Genomic DNA, 16,150 nt, shown 5'->3' with positions numbered 1-16,150 from the left:
TCTATTACACTGTTCACTGAATCTTACCTTTATTTCCAAACTTCCACAATAGTTCCTAACACGTTAACATGCCTACTGCCTCCCTAACAGTGGACACTTTACTCAGTCAGCAGGAGTGCTTTGGAGGCCTGCCTGGGAGGAGGCCCTACCTGCAGTGCACACACAGCCATTGTAAGGAGGGGGCTGTGGGCCTGCATCTGTACCCACACACACGAGGGTGGGAAGGAGGACCAGGATACTGTGGGAGGTCCTTCTATCAGGGAATCTCACAGATTTGTGCTTTCATTAGATGACTTATAAGCAGACTGCCACAACTTTAGCTGGATTTAGGGAGGGAAATTTGCCTTTTGACTTTTGGACCCACAGGCGTGCTACTCTCATCATGCTGTTTCATGGTGAGATATGACCCATCACACAATCGTCCCTATATGAATATTCATGCTCTATGCCTGTATGTGAGAATAAAGTATATGTTATGTGTATAGTTACAAACCAATAAAAACACACAAATGCAGTTGAATCCTTAGGTATAAGGTATATCATATGAATATCATGTGCATATAGGTACATCTTATGTGAGTATAATCCTTATGATATTCTAAACTCTACAATGAACATTTATATTCTATGCCTGCATGTGTGGGGATAACATATATGTTAGGTATATAGTTACATACACATATATGCACACACATGCACTTGAATCCTTATTATGTGGAAGACTAGTTGCTATTTTCTATATATAATTTTCTATTCTACTTCACTAGTAAAACGCTGGTGGAATAATTTCTTGATGGGTCTTTTCCTGGGATTTAAAACTACGGATCAATAACCAAGGCAAGAGCTAAAGCTCTAACTATATGCTCATATCCTTAGAACCTTTAACATATTTTACAGCTTAACTGTAACATGAGAATACTACTCATCATAAATCTTTACTTTCTGTGGTTTATCAATCTTTAGGAAAGAACTTGTTCCAGGGTGAGAATTCCGAGGTTTGACTTGTAACATTAAACCACTGCATCTGTTTCCTTGTCTGTCTGACTCCATATCCTTCTTCAGTCCAGCATCCATCTGAATTTCACTAAAATAAGGATTTCAATAAAACTCATAATTCTGGTCCCATATCAATTCTCAATTCAAATATCCTCACAAATTAATACTTGCAAGGTCTGATAAGCAAAAGTGTGAGGGTTTCACTCTGCTTCAAAAGAAGAATCACAACTCACAGCAGAAACACTGGCAGATGATTTTATCTTAGTTCAAGAAACAGACTTCCGGCCAAGATGGTGGCGTAGGTGGAAACACCGTGCCCCCTCCCACAACTAAATTTAGAGACAGCGAAGTTTTAGGAATAAAAATGCAGCCAAAACAGTGAAAATTGAACTGTACAGAAGTCCAACAACAACAAACCACTCAGCCAGACCTGTAAGAGGGGTGGAGTCAGCAGCAGAGTGGGGTCAGGCTGGAAAGACTGTTCGGTCATACTGACCCAGGAGCAGAGGCGGAGGTGGTTGGTAGATTCCAGGTGTGGGGTGGAAATGGGCGGACCCAGTGAGGGTGCACAGTGGCTGGCTGACTGCAGTCACACATTCACGCACAGATAAACTAAGCAAAGGAGCAAACAGTGAGACAGACCGCTCAGGCTAGGACCTCAGTGATGGGAACTAGAGCCTGAAAGCACCAACTGGAAACACTTTATCTGGATCGAGGGGACAGGAGAGGCTCCCAGGCTCAGAGAGAGTTCGTTGGAGAGACCCACAGGGTCCTGGAGAGTACACGGGTCCACACACCCTGGAACCAGCACCAGAAGGGCCCAATTCACTTGTGAGAAGCCCCAGAGGGGACAGAAATCTGAGAGAGAGTGGAGAAAGCAAAGTGCCATTTTTTCCCCTCTCTGACCCCGCCCCCACATACAATGTCACAACCCAGCGACCTCGGTTGCCCAGCCCTGGCAAACACCTAAGGCTCTGCCCCTCATACATAACAGGAGCGAACAGACAAAACATTATGACCCAAGAACAGCTCAAAGCCCCAGAACCTATAATTCGAAGTGACCAAGAAATAGCCAACCTTTCAGATGCACAGTTCAAAACACTGGTGATCAGGACGTTCACAGAATTGGTTGATTTTAGCCACAAATTACAGGAACATATGAAGGCTAAACTGATTGAAATGAAGGAAATGCAGAGGAAACCAATAGTGATGGAAAGGAAACTGGGACTCAAATCAATGGAGTGGACCAGAAGGAAGAAAGAAACAACCAAACAGAAAAGAAGGAAGAAACAAGAATTCAGAAAAATGAGGAGAGGCTTAGGAACCTCCAGGACATCTTTAAACATTACAACATCTGAATTATAGGGGTACCATGAGGGGAAGAGGAAAAGCCACGAGAGGAAAACATATTTGAACAAATAATAAAGGAGAACTTCCCCAGTCTGGCAAAGGAAATAGACCTCCAGGAAATCCAGGAAACTCAGAGAGTCCCAAAGAAGTTGGACCCAAGAAGGAACACACCAAGGCACATCATAATTACATTAGCCAAGATGAAAATGAAGGAGAGAATTCTAGAAGAAGCAAGAGATAAAAAGACAGTCACCTACAAAGGAGTCTCCATCAGACTGTCAGTGGATTTCTCAAAAGAGACCTAGCAGGCAAGAAGGGGCTGGAAAGAAGTATTCCAAATCATGAAATCCAAAGACCTACAGCCAAGATTGCTTTATCCAGCAAAGCTTTCATTTAGAATGGAAGGACAGATAAAGTGCTTCTCAGATAAGGTCAAATTCAAGGAGTTCATCATCACCAAGCCCTTATTATATGAAATATTAAAGGGACTTATCTAAGAAAAAGAAGATAAAAATATGAACAGTGAAAGGACAGCAAACTCACAGGTATCAACAATCACACCTAAAACAAAAGCAAACTAAGTGGACACCTTAAACAGGAGCGAAGCCACAAAAATGGAGATCACATGGAAGGTTAGCAACAGAGAAGTGGGAGGAGGAAAAGGGGGGAGAAAGGACAGAGAATAAATAGCATAGACAGTAGGTAGAAAATAGACAGGGGGTAGGGCAGGAACACAATGAGAAATACAGAATCTAAAGAACTTGTGACACATGGACATGAATGAAAGGGGGGAATGGTGGGGGAGGGGTGTGCAGGGAGGAGAGGAGTGAGGGGGGGGAATGGGACAACTGTAATGGCATAATCAATAAAATATATTTTAAAAAAGAAATAAAGCCACAACAGTTGGAATCACCTTTGTGAAGAAAGCTGGTTGTTTTAGGAGGACCGAGCTGTATGTCAGCGAGGGCTTTAAATCAGAGATTTGGATTCCCATGTTATGGGAAAAGGCGAGCAAGAAAAATACACAGGTCTCTGCCAACTATAGGACTCATTGGCTCTAAATGTATAGAAAAGTGTTAGCCATTTTCGTTTCAGCTTTGTTGCCACATTTGGAGAGAAAGAAGACAGCAGTGCTATTTCTAAAACGTCCAATGATGAAGGATACAATAAACTAAAGCAGAAGGACCAGGGAGTATCACCTCTTTGTGCTCCTACCTGCTGCAAGTAGCTAAAATACAAAAATAAAATCCACCGATATTTAATAAACATATTCAATGTTCTTCCATATGTCTTGGCTGAAGACATACAAGACAATTCCTATCTGCTGCTGTGTGGAACCTGCCTGGAGTGACAGGTCTGTTAAAATGACTCAAATAATGATGATTCTTATATTCAAATAATTCACCAAGTGGATTTGCACTTTCAAAAATAAAACCTTCATGACACTCTTCCATCACAAACTCCTTTAGCGGTCAATTTGGTCCATTATTTCATGGAAACATGACTGACTTTCATGGGACAGTCGGAACACTTTCAAGCAACTCTCTCAAACACCTAATATATCTTTTTATTTAAACAAAAAATATTACACTAAACGATCAACCTTAGGTGTCTCTAAATGAGATGGTGTCTCTAATTATCCCATTAGCTTTGTCTATAAACTTAAGCACCTGGCACTGACGGACAATAACAATTCTGTTCTTCACTGTGATTCCTCATCACATCCTGTCTGAAATTGAATAGTGAAAAAAGACTGGACAATATATGAAACTTACCACAGACTTCCAGCTAAAATCAAGAAGTGAATGTAACTTGGGTTGATCAAAAACACACTAATATAGAGAAAAGTATCTGTGAGGTAGTATTGAAATTGCCATTTCATAAGGATCTCTTAGGAGAAAAAGTGCCCGAACCAGAACAGATGATTTATTCTCTGCTCCACTCCACCACCTCTCAATATACTTCTGAGTGTTTGGTGTAGGGAGGGATGAAGATGCACCAGGCACACTGCCATCAGCTCCCTTCCAGGGGAAAGGGGCTGTCCAGGGACTAATTTCTGGTGTTCTCCACAGGGACACTTGTGACAAGACACTGGCTATGATGATTCCTTCACTCACTGTGGAGTGCATGTTCATTCATTTAAAAACTCTAGAATGATTTCTGGGACTCCTTCACACATTACAATGACCACACCTTGCATTCACTATGGCTCAAGAACTCAATTTCCCAACCTACTAACCCTCCAAATAGAGTAGGTGCTACACAGGGCAGCTGGGGACCATAGGTTTTTCCCAGCCTCTAGTCTTGACTGAGTTTTATCTCACACCTGACCATAACATGAATCCTCTGTAATTTTTCTCTTTGAAAAAGATGGAAACAAAAGAGGGAACAAAAACTGTGCTGGTGTTGGATGATAGTAGAGAGACTTTCGTACAACATAATGGTTACAAGGATACTGGGGAACTACAACAGTAAACACAGAGCTCTGGGATGAACAAGAGAACTGTGTGAAGCTGCCATCCCTAGGGTTCAAGGGCATAGACCAGAGGCTGGGTGATTACAAATGAGAAAGTCAAAGGAGTCAGGGTTCAGACTTAACCTTTTGAGGAGAAGGGGTGACCCAACACTACTGTGATGAAAAACACTGGAGAACATGTAAAGAGCCTGTATATCTACATAATTCACAGCTCAACACTCAAAGTTTCTGGGCACCATACATGGCCCAAATTCTTTTCCTGAGACCCAATGCCCAGCTCTGCTCTTGCCTAGCTACTGGCTCAGCAGTTTGCCCCCAAGGTTGTAAACAGTGAGTTCGGCTCCCACACTGTCTGCAGGTTTCTCCTTCTCCCCGTTCTCCTACACAACCTGTATTGATTTTGTCCCTTCACTCAGCCTGCTCATTCACTCTGCAATAGGACTCCGTATTTTTCATAAGAAATATCTCTCCATCACGCAACACAACAAACTTTAGCTCAATGAGATGGAGTTTAAGTGGAAAGTACAATCTGGGAGAATGGACAAGCAGCCCTTCAGGTTTGCAGGACCATGTCCTTCTGCTGCAGTTTTTTCTTCCTTCCCAAATCCTATGACATATGCAGTTACTGAGTTTACACAGTTAGGATACACATGGAGAAAGACTGTATTCAACCTTTGAAACCCAGACTAGGAATTAATACAATTTTTTAAGTTCACAGATATTCAATTCAGTGAGCTATATATATATATATGATTATATATATATGATGATCATATATATATGATTGAAATGAATCAGTGAGTATAAACTATAGAAAGCTTCCTTCAGAGGAAGAGGGAAAGCCTAATGCCACATCATGAAGGGCCAGGAGGTGCAATAAATTTATTTATTTCACATTCTGTTGCAATAAATAAGTTCTCACACTCACTAGGAATTGTGACTATATTGATAATAAGTAAATGCATAATTTACACAATTATAAACATGTTAATTCTCCTGAAATGGAACCTCACTCCATAATATACCCCACTATAATTTCTTTTGGCTAGAGAAATTACTCCAGAGGAGTAATTTCATATGATTCATAAAAATGAAATTTCTTCTTTTTCCAATTTTTTCCAACTTCTTCTTTTCCAAGTAAATCTTTTCACATGGGTAATTCTTCAATTATTCAATAAATTGAATCATTTTATTAATCAATAAAAATTAACCAAATCTTTAATACCTTTAAATAATTGGTGTAACAAATGTACACCTAGTTTTTCCCTGAAACTGTTCATATGAATTGTAAATGATGAGCATATATGTTTAACATTAATGGGAAGTATTATTTTTCAATACTTAAATGGAAAGAGGCAGTAATAGAGGGACAGTCAACAAAGAACAAGGTGCTACAACCCATGGAATGGATGGTAAAATAAAAGAGGGCCACCTAGTTAGAATAGTAAATTCTTTTCTAGGAGGTGGTAGAAGCAGATGGTTCTTGCATAGGAAGACATGAAGGAGAAATTGTGTAACAGCTCCAGCTTCACCTTCCACTTTAAAAGGAGGAAACAGCAGTAGATGGCTTTTATGCCCCTCTCAGGTTGCTACCATGAGACAGGGGCATGTAGTGGAACCAGGCCCCCCCCCATAAATGTGACCAGGGAAGGGTTTTAACCAAGAGGAGTGAGAAACCTAGGCTTTGACAACATGGATGGCAGATGTTACTCTGAGCACCCCCCGCGCCCCCCCCCACACACACACACACACAGCATAGTGCAAGGAAAGGATCTTCACAAAGATGTCTTTCTCTTCATTCTAACCCTGAGGATTTTGGCCAACCTTTTGTCCTGGTCTAATGTTAGTCATTAACCAGTTTATCTATAATGATATATATGTAGGAGGGTACTAATTGCAGTATTTTCCTCAAATTGGATAGGAATGCACAGGAAGAGGAGATGTTGGAGCTGAAGCACCTACTGCCTGAGGTAGGTTCCAGGGTGGTGAGTCACGGATACCCCTTCTGTCCAGACCACAAGAACAAGACACAGGGGAGCTCAGGAGACTTCTTGACCAGAGGGCTTTACACTCTGACCACCTGAAGCCCACCCATTCCCCAGACACATACCTGTGGAGTCCAGAGGAACAAATTACAAAGCATCTTCCCAATATTCCATGTCTTCCCTACTGAACAGAGCAAACCTGACCTTCTGCTCTAGCCTCCAGCTTTGTTATCTGAAGGTGTGAGTGCATGTGAGTACGTGAGTGACTGTGTCTGTGATACTAGTAGAGAAGTGAGAACTCAGGAGAAATGTCAGGGTGGTCCTACTCAGCAGGATCTTGACATGAGAATGTAACAGGCAGACAAGTCAGATGTTACAGGATGTGTCACAGCACAGTCTCCACATTCCCTAAGTATCTGGATTCTAAGCAGCTGATCTGGTGTAGAACCCACCTCCATACCTGCAAGGAGAATGGATTAAGCTCCATGATGTGGTGTGTGTGGCCCCTATGGAGCTTGTTAAGGTGAGCACCTCAAAGGACTGGTTCCTCCCAAAGGAGTGAATTATCTTTATCTGTTGAGAAGTGCTATTTTTACTAGAAAACCCATGGAGATTGGAGCCTATTTTCTTACATTTAGGGCCCTTGCAGTGACTTCAAGGACACTGAATTTGCTATCATGAGATTGGATTCAGTGGCACTGCTGTTCACATTGACATGTAATAGTAAACAAGGATCTCCAACACTGCAGTTTGGGAAGAGGCCTGGAAGGACAGATTAAGTTATGTTCTAGGAGCATATAAAATATATTAAGTCACTGAGAGTGATGAGGTCCCATAGAAAGTGCTTGTTCAGAGGAGATGCACAAAACCTCCACAATTTTTAGAGGAGTATAGCATAATAGAGAACAGTGGAATTTTCAGATATAACACAGGCAATCAAAGGAACAAATAAAGAATTCAACATAAACAAAATGAAAGATAAAAATCATGTGATCATACCAACAGATGCTGAAAAAGCATTTGATAATGTACAGTACCCATTTATGGTAAAAACACCCAGCGGAGAGAAAATAGAGGGAGCATACCTCAACATAATAAAGGCCATATACAAGAAATCTATACCCAATCTACACCATACTCAATGGGCAAAATCTAAAAGCTTTCTTCCTAAGATCAACAACAAGACAAAGATGTCCACTTTCACCACTATTATTCAACATAGTATCACAAGTTCAAGGCGCAGTGATCAGACCACAAAAAGAAATAACAGACATCCAAATTGGAAAGGAGGAACTAAAAATGTCATTGTTTGCAGATAACATGATAGTGTACATAGAAAATCCTATAGGATCCACCAAAAACTACTTGACCTAATAAGTTAATTTGCAAATTAGCAGGATGCAAAGTTGATATTCAGTTTAGAAGCATTTTTGCTAGCCAACAATGAAATATCAGAAACAGAAACTAGGAAAAAAATCCCTTTTACTATGGCCACAAGAAAAACAAAGTACGTAGGAATAAACTGAACCAATGAGGTAAAGGACATGTACTCAGAAGACTACACAACACTGAAGAAAGAAATTAAAGAAGATACAAATAAATGGAAGCATATATGGTATTCATGGAGTGGGAGAATTTACATTATTAAAATGTACACACTACCTAAAGCAAGCCATAGATTCAATGCAATCTCTATTAACATACCGATGACATATTTTACAGATTTAGAACAAATGTTTCAAAAATATATATGGAACCAAAACAACCCCAAAGAGTCTCAGCAATCTTGAGAAAGAGGAACAAAGTAGGAGGGATCACAATACCTCATATCAAACTATATTACAAGGCCACTGTAATCAGAAGAGTCTGGTATTGGCAGAAAAACAGATACATAAATCATTGAAACAGAAGAGAGAGCCCACAAGTTAACCCATGTCTTTTTGGTCAACAATATTCGACAAAGGGGGCAGGAGCATAAAAGGGATTAAAAATAGCCTCTTCAAAAAATAGTGTTGAGAGAACTGGAACATTACATGTAATAAAAATGAAATTAGACCACCAATGTAAACCATTGACCAGAATTAACTCAAAATGGACCTAAGACTTAAACCTAAGCTGTGACATCATAAAAGTCCTAGAGGGAAATGTAGGCAGTAAAATTTCACATAGTCAATGCAGCAATATTTTTGCCAATATATCCTTCCAGTCTAGGGAATGGAGGAGGGAAATAAAGGAAATAAACAAATGGGACTACATCAAATTAAAAAGCTTCTGCATGGCTAAAGAAAACATCATCAAAGAGAAAAGGAAACCAATCATATGGGAAAACATAATTGCTAATACCTGAGACAAGGGTTTGATCTCCAAAATATATAAAGAACTCACAGGACTCACCACCAGGAAGGCAAACAATCCAATTAAAACGTGGGCAAAGGACCTGAACAGACACTTCTCCAAGGAGAACAAACAGAGGGTCTATTTGCATATGAAAAGATTCACAACATCAGTAGCTATCAGACAGATGCAAATTAAAGCCACAAGGAGGTACTTCCTCACACCATTCTGAATGGCTATCATTAACAAATCAACAAATAGCAAGTGCTGGCAGAGATGTGATGAAAAGGGAATCCTAGCCCACCGTTGGTAAGAATGCAAACTTGTGCAGCTCCTGGAAAACAGTATGGAGTTTCTTCAAAACATTAAAAATGGAACTGTCTTTTCATCCAGTGATTCCACTGCTGGGACTATACTATAGAATCCTGAAACACCAATTCAGAAGAACGTATGCACCCCAATGTTCATAGCAGCATTATTTGCAATAGCCATGTGCTACAAACAGCCTACTGCCCATCAGTAAATGAGTAGATAAAAAAACTGTGACATTTATTTAATGATATATCATTTAGCTTAAAGAAGGAACAACCTCCTCCTTTTTATGACAACATGGATGGAACTGAAGAGTATTATGCTAATTGAAATAAGTCGGGCAGTGAAAGGCAGATACCATATGATCTCACCTGCAAGGGGAACCTAATGATCAAAACAAACAAACAAGCAAATAGAACCAAAGAATGGCAACAACGACCAGACTGACAGTGACAAGAGAGGAAGTAGGAAGTCAATAAGGAGGGAAAATGTCAAGTCAAGGGACAGGTATAAATGACCCATGGACATGGACACCAGGGTGGGGAGTGACTGTGGGAGCAACAGGGGTAAATTGAGACAAGTCAAATAGAACACCAGTAAAAAGAAGACTTCAAATAACTGTAATTTATGTCAAAAAAGGAAACAAAGTTATAAAGAATGAAAATAAAATGTTTCAATGAAGTATTACAATCTACAAGAAAATAATTATTCATTTTGAAATGGCAATATATAATGACTTCAATAAACAAAGCATCAAATACAATACATGGCTATGCCCAACACAAAGCAGGACCAATGGACTCAGATGAAAATTAAGAGAAAAGTATCAAATGCAGACATTAAATGAAAAACTGGAGTTCAGTCAAAAAGATATCTTTGAAAGTGCTAAAAAGTGTTCTAACATATACTCAAGAGGAAAGAAAAATTAAATGGTGAAAAAGTAACTTTTGAAAATGTTATTTCTGGGGGAGGGTTAAGATGACGACAGAGTAGCACCGAGGGAACCCAGCTCTCCTGCATCTGGTGGAAAATCCGGGCAGATCTACCGATGAACAGCATAATCAACCAACAGTTCCCCAACATTTATGAAAATAGGAGACCAGAGAGTGTGACAGAGGAACCAAACAGCAGCAGGTTGGCGAGGAATCCAGAAGGCGAGTGAGGACAAAAGCAGCTGTGCGCCCGCGGTCTCTCAGGCTGCGGACTGCACCCGGCCCGGGCGCACCCAGGGCAGGCGAACTCTGGTGGAGCGTGAGTACCGAGGAGAATTGGCGCACAATGGGGGCTGGCACCATCAGGGAGAAACAGGAGCCCTGTCTGAATCCAGGGCCGGGGCGCCGGTGACGGAGTGAACGCTGGAGAACCGGCATCCGGTGGACGGGCAACGCACTCCGTGGGAGAGAACTGACTCTCCCCTCCTCGTCTAGGCAGGCAGGTTAATACCGGGCAGAGACCCGTGGACTTAAGTTAACATAAAGGGTGGCAACTGCTTTGGTCTTTTGGGATTGGGCTGGGCTGAGAGACAGGCTTTGTGGAGAAGTCTCTATTGGGAACGCCTGGGTCCTCCACGGGATGGAGAAGGACGGTGCCGGATACCGCGGGACACAAGCAGCCTCATGGGGCTGTGCGAGACCACAGACCAATCAGCAGCCTGCTAGTGGGTGCCTGCAAACCTGCCCTCAGAGACACGGCAACCAGAAAAACCGGTTTGGACAGTTTGAAACCAACAAAGGAAGGGTGCTTCCTTTTTTTTTTTATTTTTTCCTCCTTCTCGTGTGTGTGTGTGTGTGTGTGTGTGTGTGTGTGTGTCTGTGTGTGTGTCTGTGTGTTTTCCTGCTGGCTCTTCGCATGTATTCCATGAGCCATTTCATGTCCTTTTGGTAAGACCTCTGGGTCTGAACAGATACATGGAAGGAACTCCCTCACTGAAGCCAACTGGATAGTGACTGAACTCTGTTAAAATGGTTTTATGTTTTTACAATTAAGCACCAATACCCCGCTCTTATATGCTTATGTTCACACACACAACCTTTGTAAAAGGAGTCAAAGCAATATTTAGCATCACAGGGAAAAGTCCTGATAGATGAAAAGAAGGAAGACTTCTTACTTTATTCTGCCTACAACTTCATGTCTGCTGTCCCACCCACAGCCTGTGAGGCTCGGCCAGCCTGACACCGTGGTCACTCAGGCTCCTGGCTGTGGCTCCATCTCCTCACCTGTCAGCACCTGCTCTGGTGACCTGGGCGAAGACCCTTCCCATGCTGCCCTGAACTCCAGGGCTCTTTCAGTCTTCTGAAGCTTCTTATTTTGATCTATAAGCCCTAGTAGTTAGCATTATTTATTTCTTACATAATGTGGTATTTCTGCTTTCTAACTATGCTGTGTATTAAAGTTCTGTGTGTGATTTCTATGTGTCATGAGTCACAGATCAAAGCACAGTGAGAGGCACCTGAAGGGCAATCAATTCAATTAGTGGAGAACTGACATAAGTTGACTTTAACCTTGGGAAAATTTCTGTAAATTCTTATATTTCTTCAGTGACATGATGAATTCAATTTTTTTCTGAAAAAAAAAAAGAACACTCAAAGTCAAAGCACTTGCTATATGTATGTTTCTGAACAGAATGTTGTAATTCCTGCCTTATCACTGTAGCATCCATACTGTTTTTCTTTCTTCTGTTTGGCCGAACTTGATACAGGGAAACCTTATATTAAAATGACACTTATGACAAAAAGATGTCACAAATGACACCTTTTTGTCATAAGTGATTTGAAGAACTGCTCTCTTATTTATCTGCTGCTACACAACCACCCCCAAATGACAACTTAGAGCATAACCTTCTATTGCTCACATTTGAGCAATTTGGACTGGCGGCAGCTGGGCAGAGCTTGCGACTCTCTCCTGGGGTCCCTCATGCAGCTGCAGTCACCTGGAGTTTCAGCTGGGCCAGGTGACCCAAGCCTATGGGCTGTCTGAATATTGTGTCTTAAATCTAGATAATTTGGAAGAGTGTTGTTAGAGAAAGAGCATTTAATCATGTCCATGCAGTAACCGAGCACCGCAGGCCCAGGAGCTCTGCCCCAGGAGCCAAGATGCAGCAGCCAGGTGAGTGGGCTGCTGCAGGTCAGCTCTTCTGTGTGACACAGTGGAATGTGGCTTGCTTGCCCCATTAGCAGGGGGGTCCTGGCTATCCTGCTTTTCAGATGGGAAAGCTGAGCCTCGGTGTCCCCAGGTATCTTGCTCAAGGTCCAGGGCTAGTACGCGATAAGCTAGAATTTTAACTCAAGTATAAATTGTTCCTACGGACATCTGTACCTCATTGTAAATCAGCTTTAACCTTGCATTCGCATATCCTCTGTTGGTTTTTTTTTTTCAGTGTGTCACCTTTATTTGCAGATGGCATAAAAACAGGCCCGGTGTCCTTCCTCCAACCAACTTCTTTACTCCTTAACTGTTTTGGAAGGAAAGGCATCCTTAGCACCAAATACAAAATGGCTTTAGCCTCCAGAAATGTCAGATGCTTAGGAAGAACAAAGAGTCGGGAGAGCCTAGCCCATAAGCCTGGTTTTAACTCTTAAGTTTTTCTCCTTTCTCCTTTTCTTGGGGAGTATGGAGGAGATCTCTGCTCTTATTCATGGTCCAGGCTAAAATGATTTCTTTGGGGTTTTTAATTGAATTTATTAGGGTGATATTGGTTGACAAAATTATGCAAGTTTCAAGTTTACAAATATATCATCTATATATTGCATTTTATGTTCACCACCCAGTCAGGTCCTTCCATCTCTGTTTCTCCCATTTTACCCTGGTCTCCCTCCTCTGCCATCCCTGTCCTGCTGGCAATCACCACACTGTTGTCTGTGTCTGTTCTTGTTTATTTGTTTGTTTGTTTTGCTTAATCCATTTACCTTTTCACCCAGCTTCCCAACCCCTTCTCCTTGGATAGCAGACAGCTGTCAGTCAGTTCTCTGTATCTATAAGCCTGTTTCTATTTTGTTAGTTTATTTTGTTCATTAGGTTCCACATATAAGTGAGATCATATGCTGTTCATCTTTTTCTGAGTGGTTGGTTTATTTCACTTAGCATCATACTCTCCAGGTCTATCCCCCCTCCTATTGCAAAGATAAGATTTCCTTTTTTCATCTGTGTAGCATTCCATTGTGTGAATGTAACCACAGCTTTTTCATCCAGTCATCTACTGATTGTCACTTGGGCTGCTTCCAAATCTTGGCTATTGTCAATATATCTGCGATGAACATAGGGATGCATATATTCTTTCAAATTAGAGTCTGGATTTCTTTGAATACATCCCCACAAGGGAAATTACTGGGTCATGAAGCAGTTTCATTTTTAATTTTTTGAGGAAACTCCATACTGTTTTCCACAATAACTGTACCAATCTGCATTCCTACCAACAGTGCATGAGGGTTCCTTTTTATCTACATCCTCGCCAACACTTGTTGTTTGTTGATTTATTCAACCATTCCCACAGGTGTGGTATGATATCTCATTGTGGTTTAATTTTCATTCTCTAATCATTGATGATGTTAAGCTTCTTTTCATAGATCTATTGACCATCTGTATGTCCTCTTTGGAGAAGTCTCTTGGCAATTTTTAATTGGATTATTTGTTTTTTCTAAGTTCTTTGTAAGTTTTGGATATTAACCCCTTATCTGATGTATCATTAGCAAATATGTTCCATTCAGTGGATTGTCTTTTCATTTTGTTGATAGTTTTCTTTGCTGTACAAAAGTGTTTTTTTAGTTTGATGTAGTTCCTATTGTTTATTTTTTCTTTTGTTTCTCTTGCCTGAGGAGATATGTCAGAAAAAAATGTTGCTATGAGCAATGTCTGAGATTTAACTGCCTATCCTTTTTTCTAGAAGTTTCATAGTTTTCAGACTTACATTTAAGCCTTTGATCTTCGCTTTGAGTTTATTGTTGTGCATGATATAAGGAGGTGGTCTGGGTTCATTGTCTTGCATGAGTCTGCCCAGTTTTCCCAACACAATTTACTGAATAGACTGACTTTATCCCACTGTATGTTGACTTGTCTCCTTCATCAGATGGTAATTTACTATACAGGCATGGGTTTATTTCTGAGTTCTCTGTTATGCTTCTTTGATCTGTATATTACCCATTTTTATGCCAGTACCATGCTGTTTTGACTACTATGGCCTTGTAGTATTATTTGTTGTCAGGTGGTGTGATTCCTCCCACTTTGTTATTCTTTCTCAAGATTTCTGAGGTTATTTGGGGTCTTTATTGGTTCCATATAACATTTTGGAATATCCATACTTGTTCTGAGAAATATGCCATTGCTATTTTAATAGGAATTGCACTGAACGTGTAGATTGCTTTGGGCAGCATGAATATTTTGATGATGTTAATTCTTCCTATCCATGATCACAGCAAATTCACTTCCACTTATTTGTATCTTCCTCCATTTCTTTCTTTAGTATCTTATAATTTTCTGACACAAGTCTTTTACCTCCTTGGTAATAGAGGTCACCCCTGTGCCCTTCCAAGAAAAAAAGACTTTGGAGTGGGTCTAGGCTGGCCACAACCCACAGACCATTCCACAAAGTGTGAGTTCAGTGGGGTGGGGCTACCCAGGTCAGAAGGACCAAGCTCGTGTGGTCCTTCCTACTTGGGGGAAGCTTGCTCAGGCTCTCAGTGAGGGGAAAGTGGCCCCTACTCCGGAGCTATACACTCAGTCTCTGCCAGAGCCAAGCCTTGTGCCCCCAGAAGGAGCACACTGCAGGTTCAGGGTGGGCGCAGCCATCCGGCCTCACTGTAGGAGTGAGCTCATCAGGGCAGAACTACCAGAGCTACCAGCTGTCTTCCCTCGTGGTGGCTGCACAACCCACTGCCCATCTGAGTCCTGGACAGAGCCTTTGAGGGAGACAGTCTCCAAAGGTTCCAGCTCCATAAAATGATATCTTTCACAAGCTCTCCTTGTTTCCGATGTAGAAGATTATAGGTTTGAGTGACTTGAAGTGAGTTCACCAAACCATGTGCTGATGTAAACACAACTATGATGGAACAAGCAAGCTGCTAGTATGTGGACAAGTTTACTGTATTTTAAATCACCTTCCCAGTGAACCCCTGTGCCTAGGAGATAGATTGTGGGGTTTGTAAAGATTATGGACTGCATTAGGTTTACCCAGAGCACAGACTAGAAGCTGATCTGTCTAGCTTCTACTCACCTTTTAGAATTAAAGGCCAGTATGCCCCTTCTAGCAGAACTCCTGTCGGCCTCCCTGAGCTGAGAGTGGGTGCTGCTCATTGCTTCCCTTGTCATGCCCTCTTGTCGAATGTCTGCTTTCTGAGGACAGGGGCCATTTTTTATTTAAAAAATAAAAACAGACCTCCTGACTACATTTCTTCATAACTGAGGTATAAAATAGGTGGTGTGACCCTAGTGGGGTGGCCTAGACTTGGGGATCCTGGGAGCTGGTCGGGGCCACAGTGACACCTGATCTTGAGGGGTTCTGAGTGTGCTGGCCTGACATGGCACATCACATGTACTTCCCACACAGCCCTCCCCAGGCTGTTTGTTGTCTCCCATTTTATGTGTGAGCAAACCGAGACAAGGGGCTTGGTCACACACAGGGCCATGGGTCTAATGTGTGGCAAAGCCAAGATTAGAGCTGAGACCCAAACCTAAGCTCTTGACCACCAGGTTTAACTACTCTTTT

This window comes from Sturnira hondurensis, unplaced genomic scaffold, assembly GCF_014824575.4.
Source record: "Sturnira hondurensis isolate 20B ecotype Veracruz unplaced genomic scaffold, ASM1482457v3 Scaffold0024770, whole genome shotgun sequence".
In the NCBI taxonomy this organism is placed as follows: Eukaryota; Metazoa; Chordata; class Mammalia; order Chiroptera; family Phyllostomidae; genus Sturnira; species Sturnira hondurensis.
The sequence above is the reverse complement of the archived record's forward strand: the minus strand, read 5'-3'. Positions refer to the sequence as shown.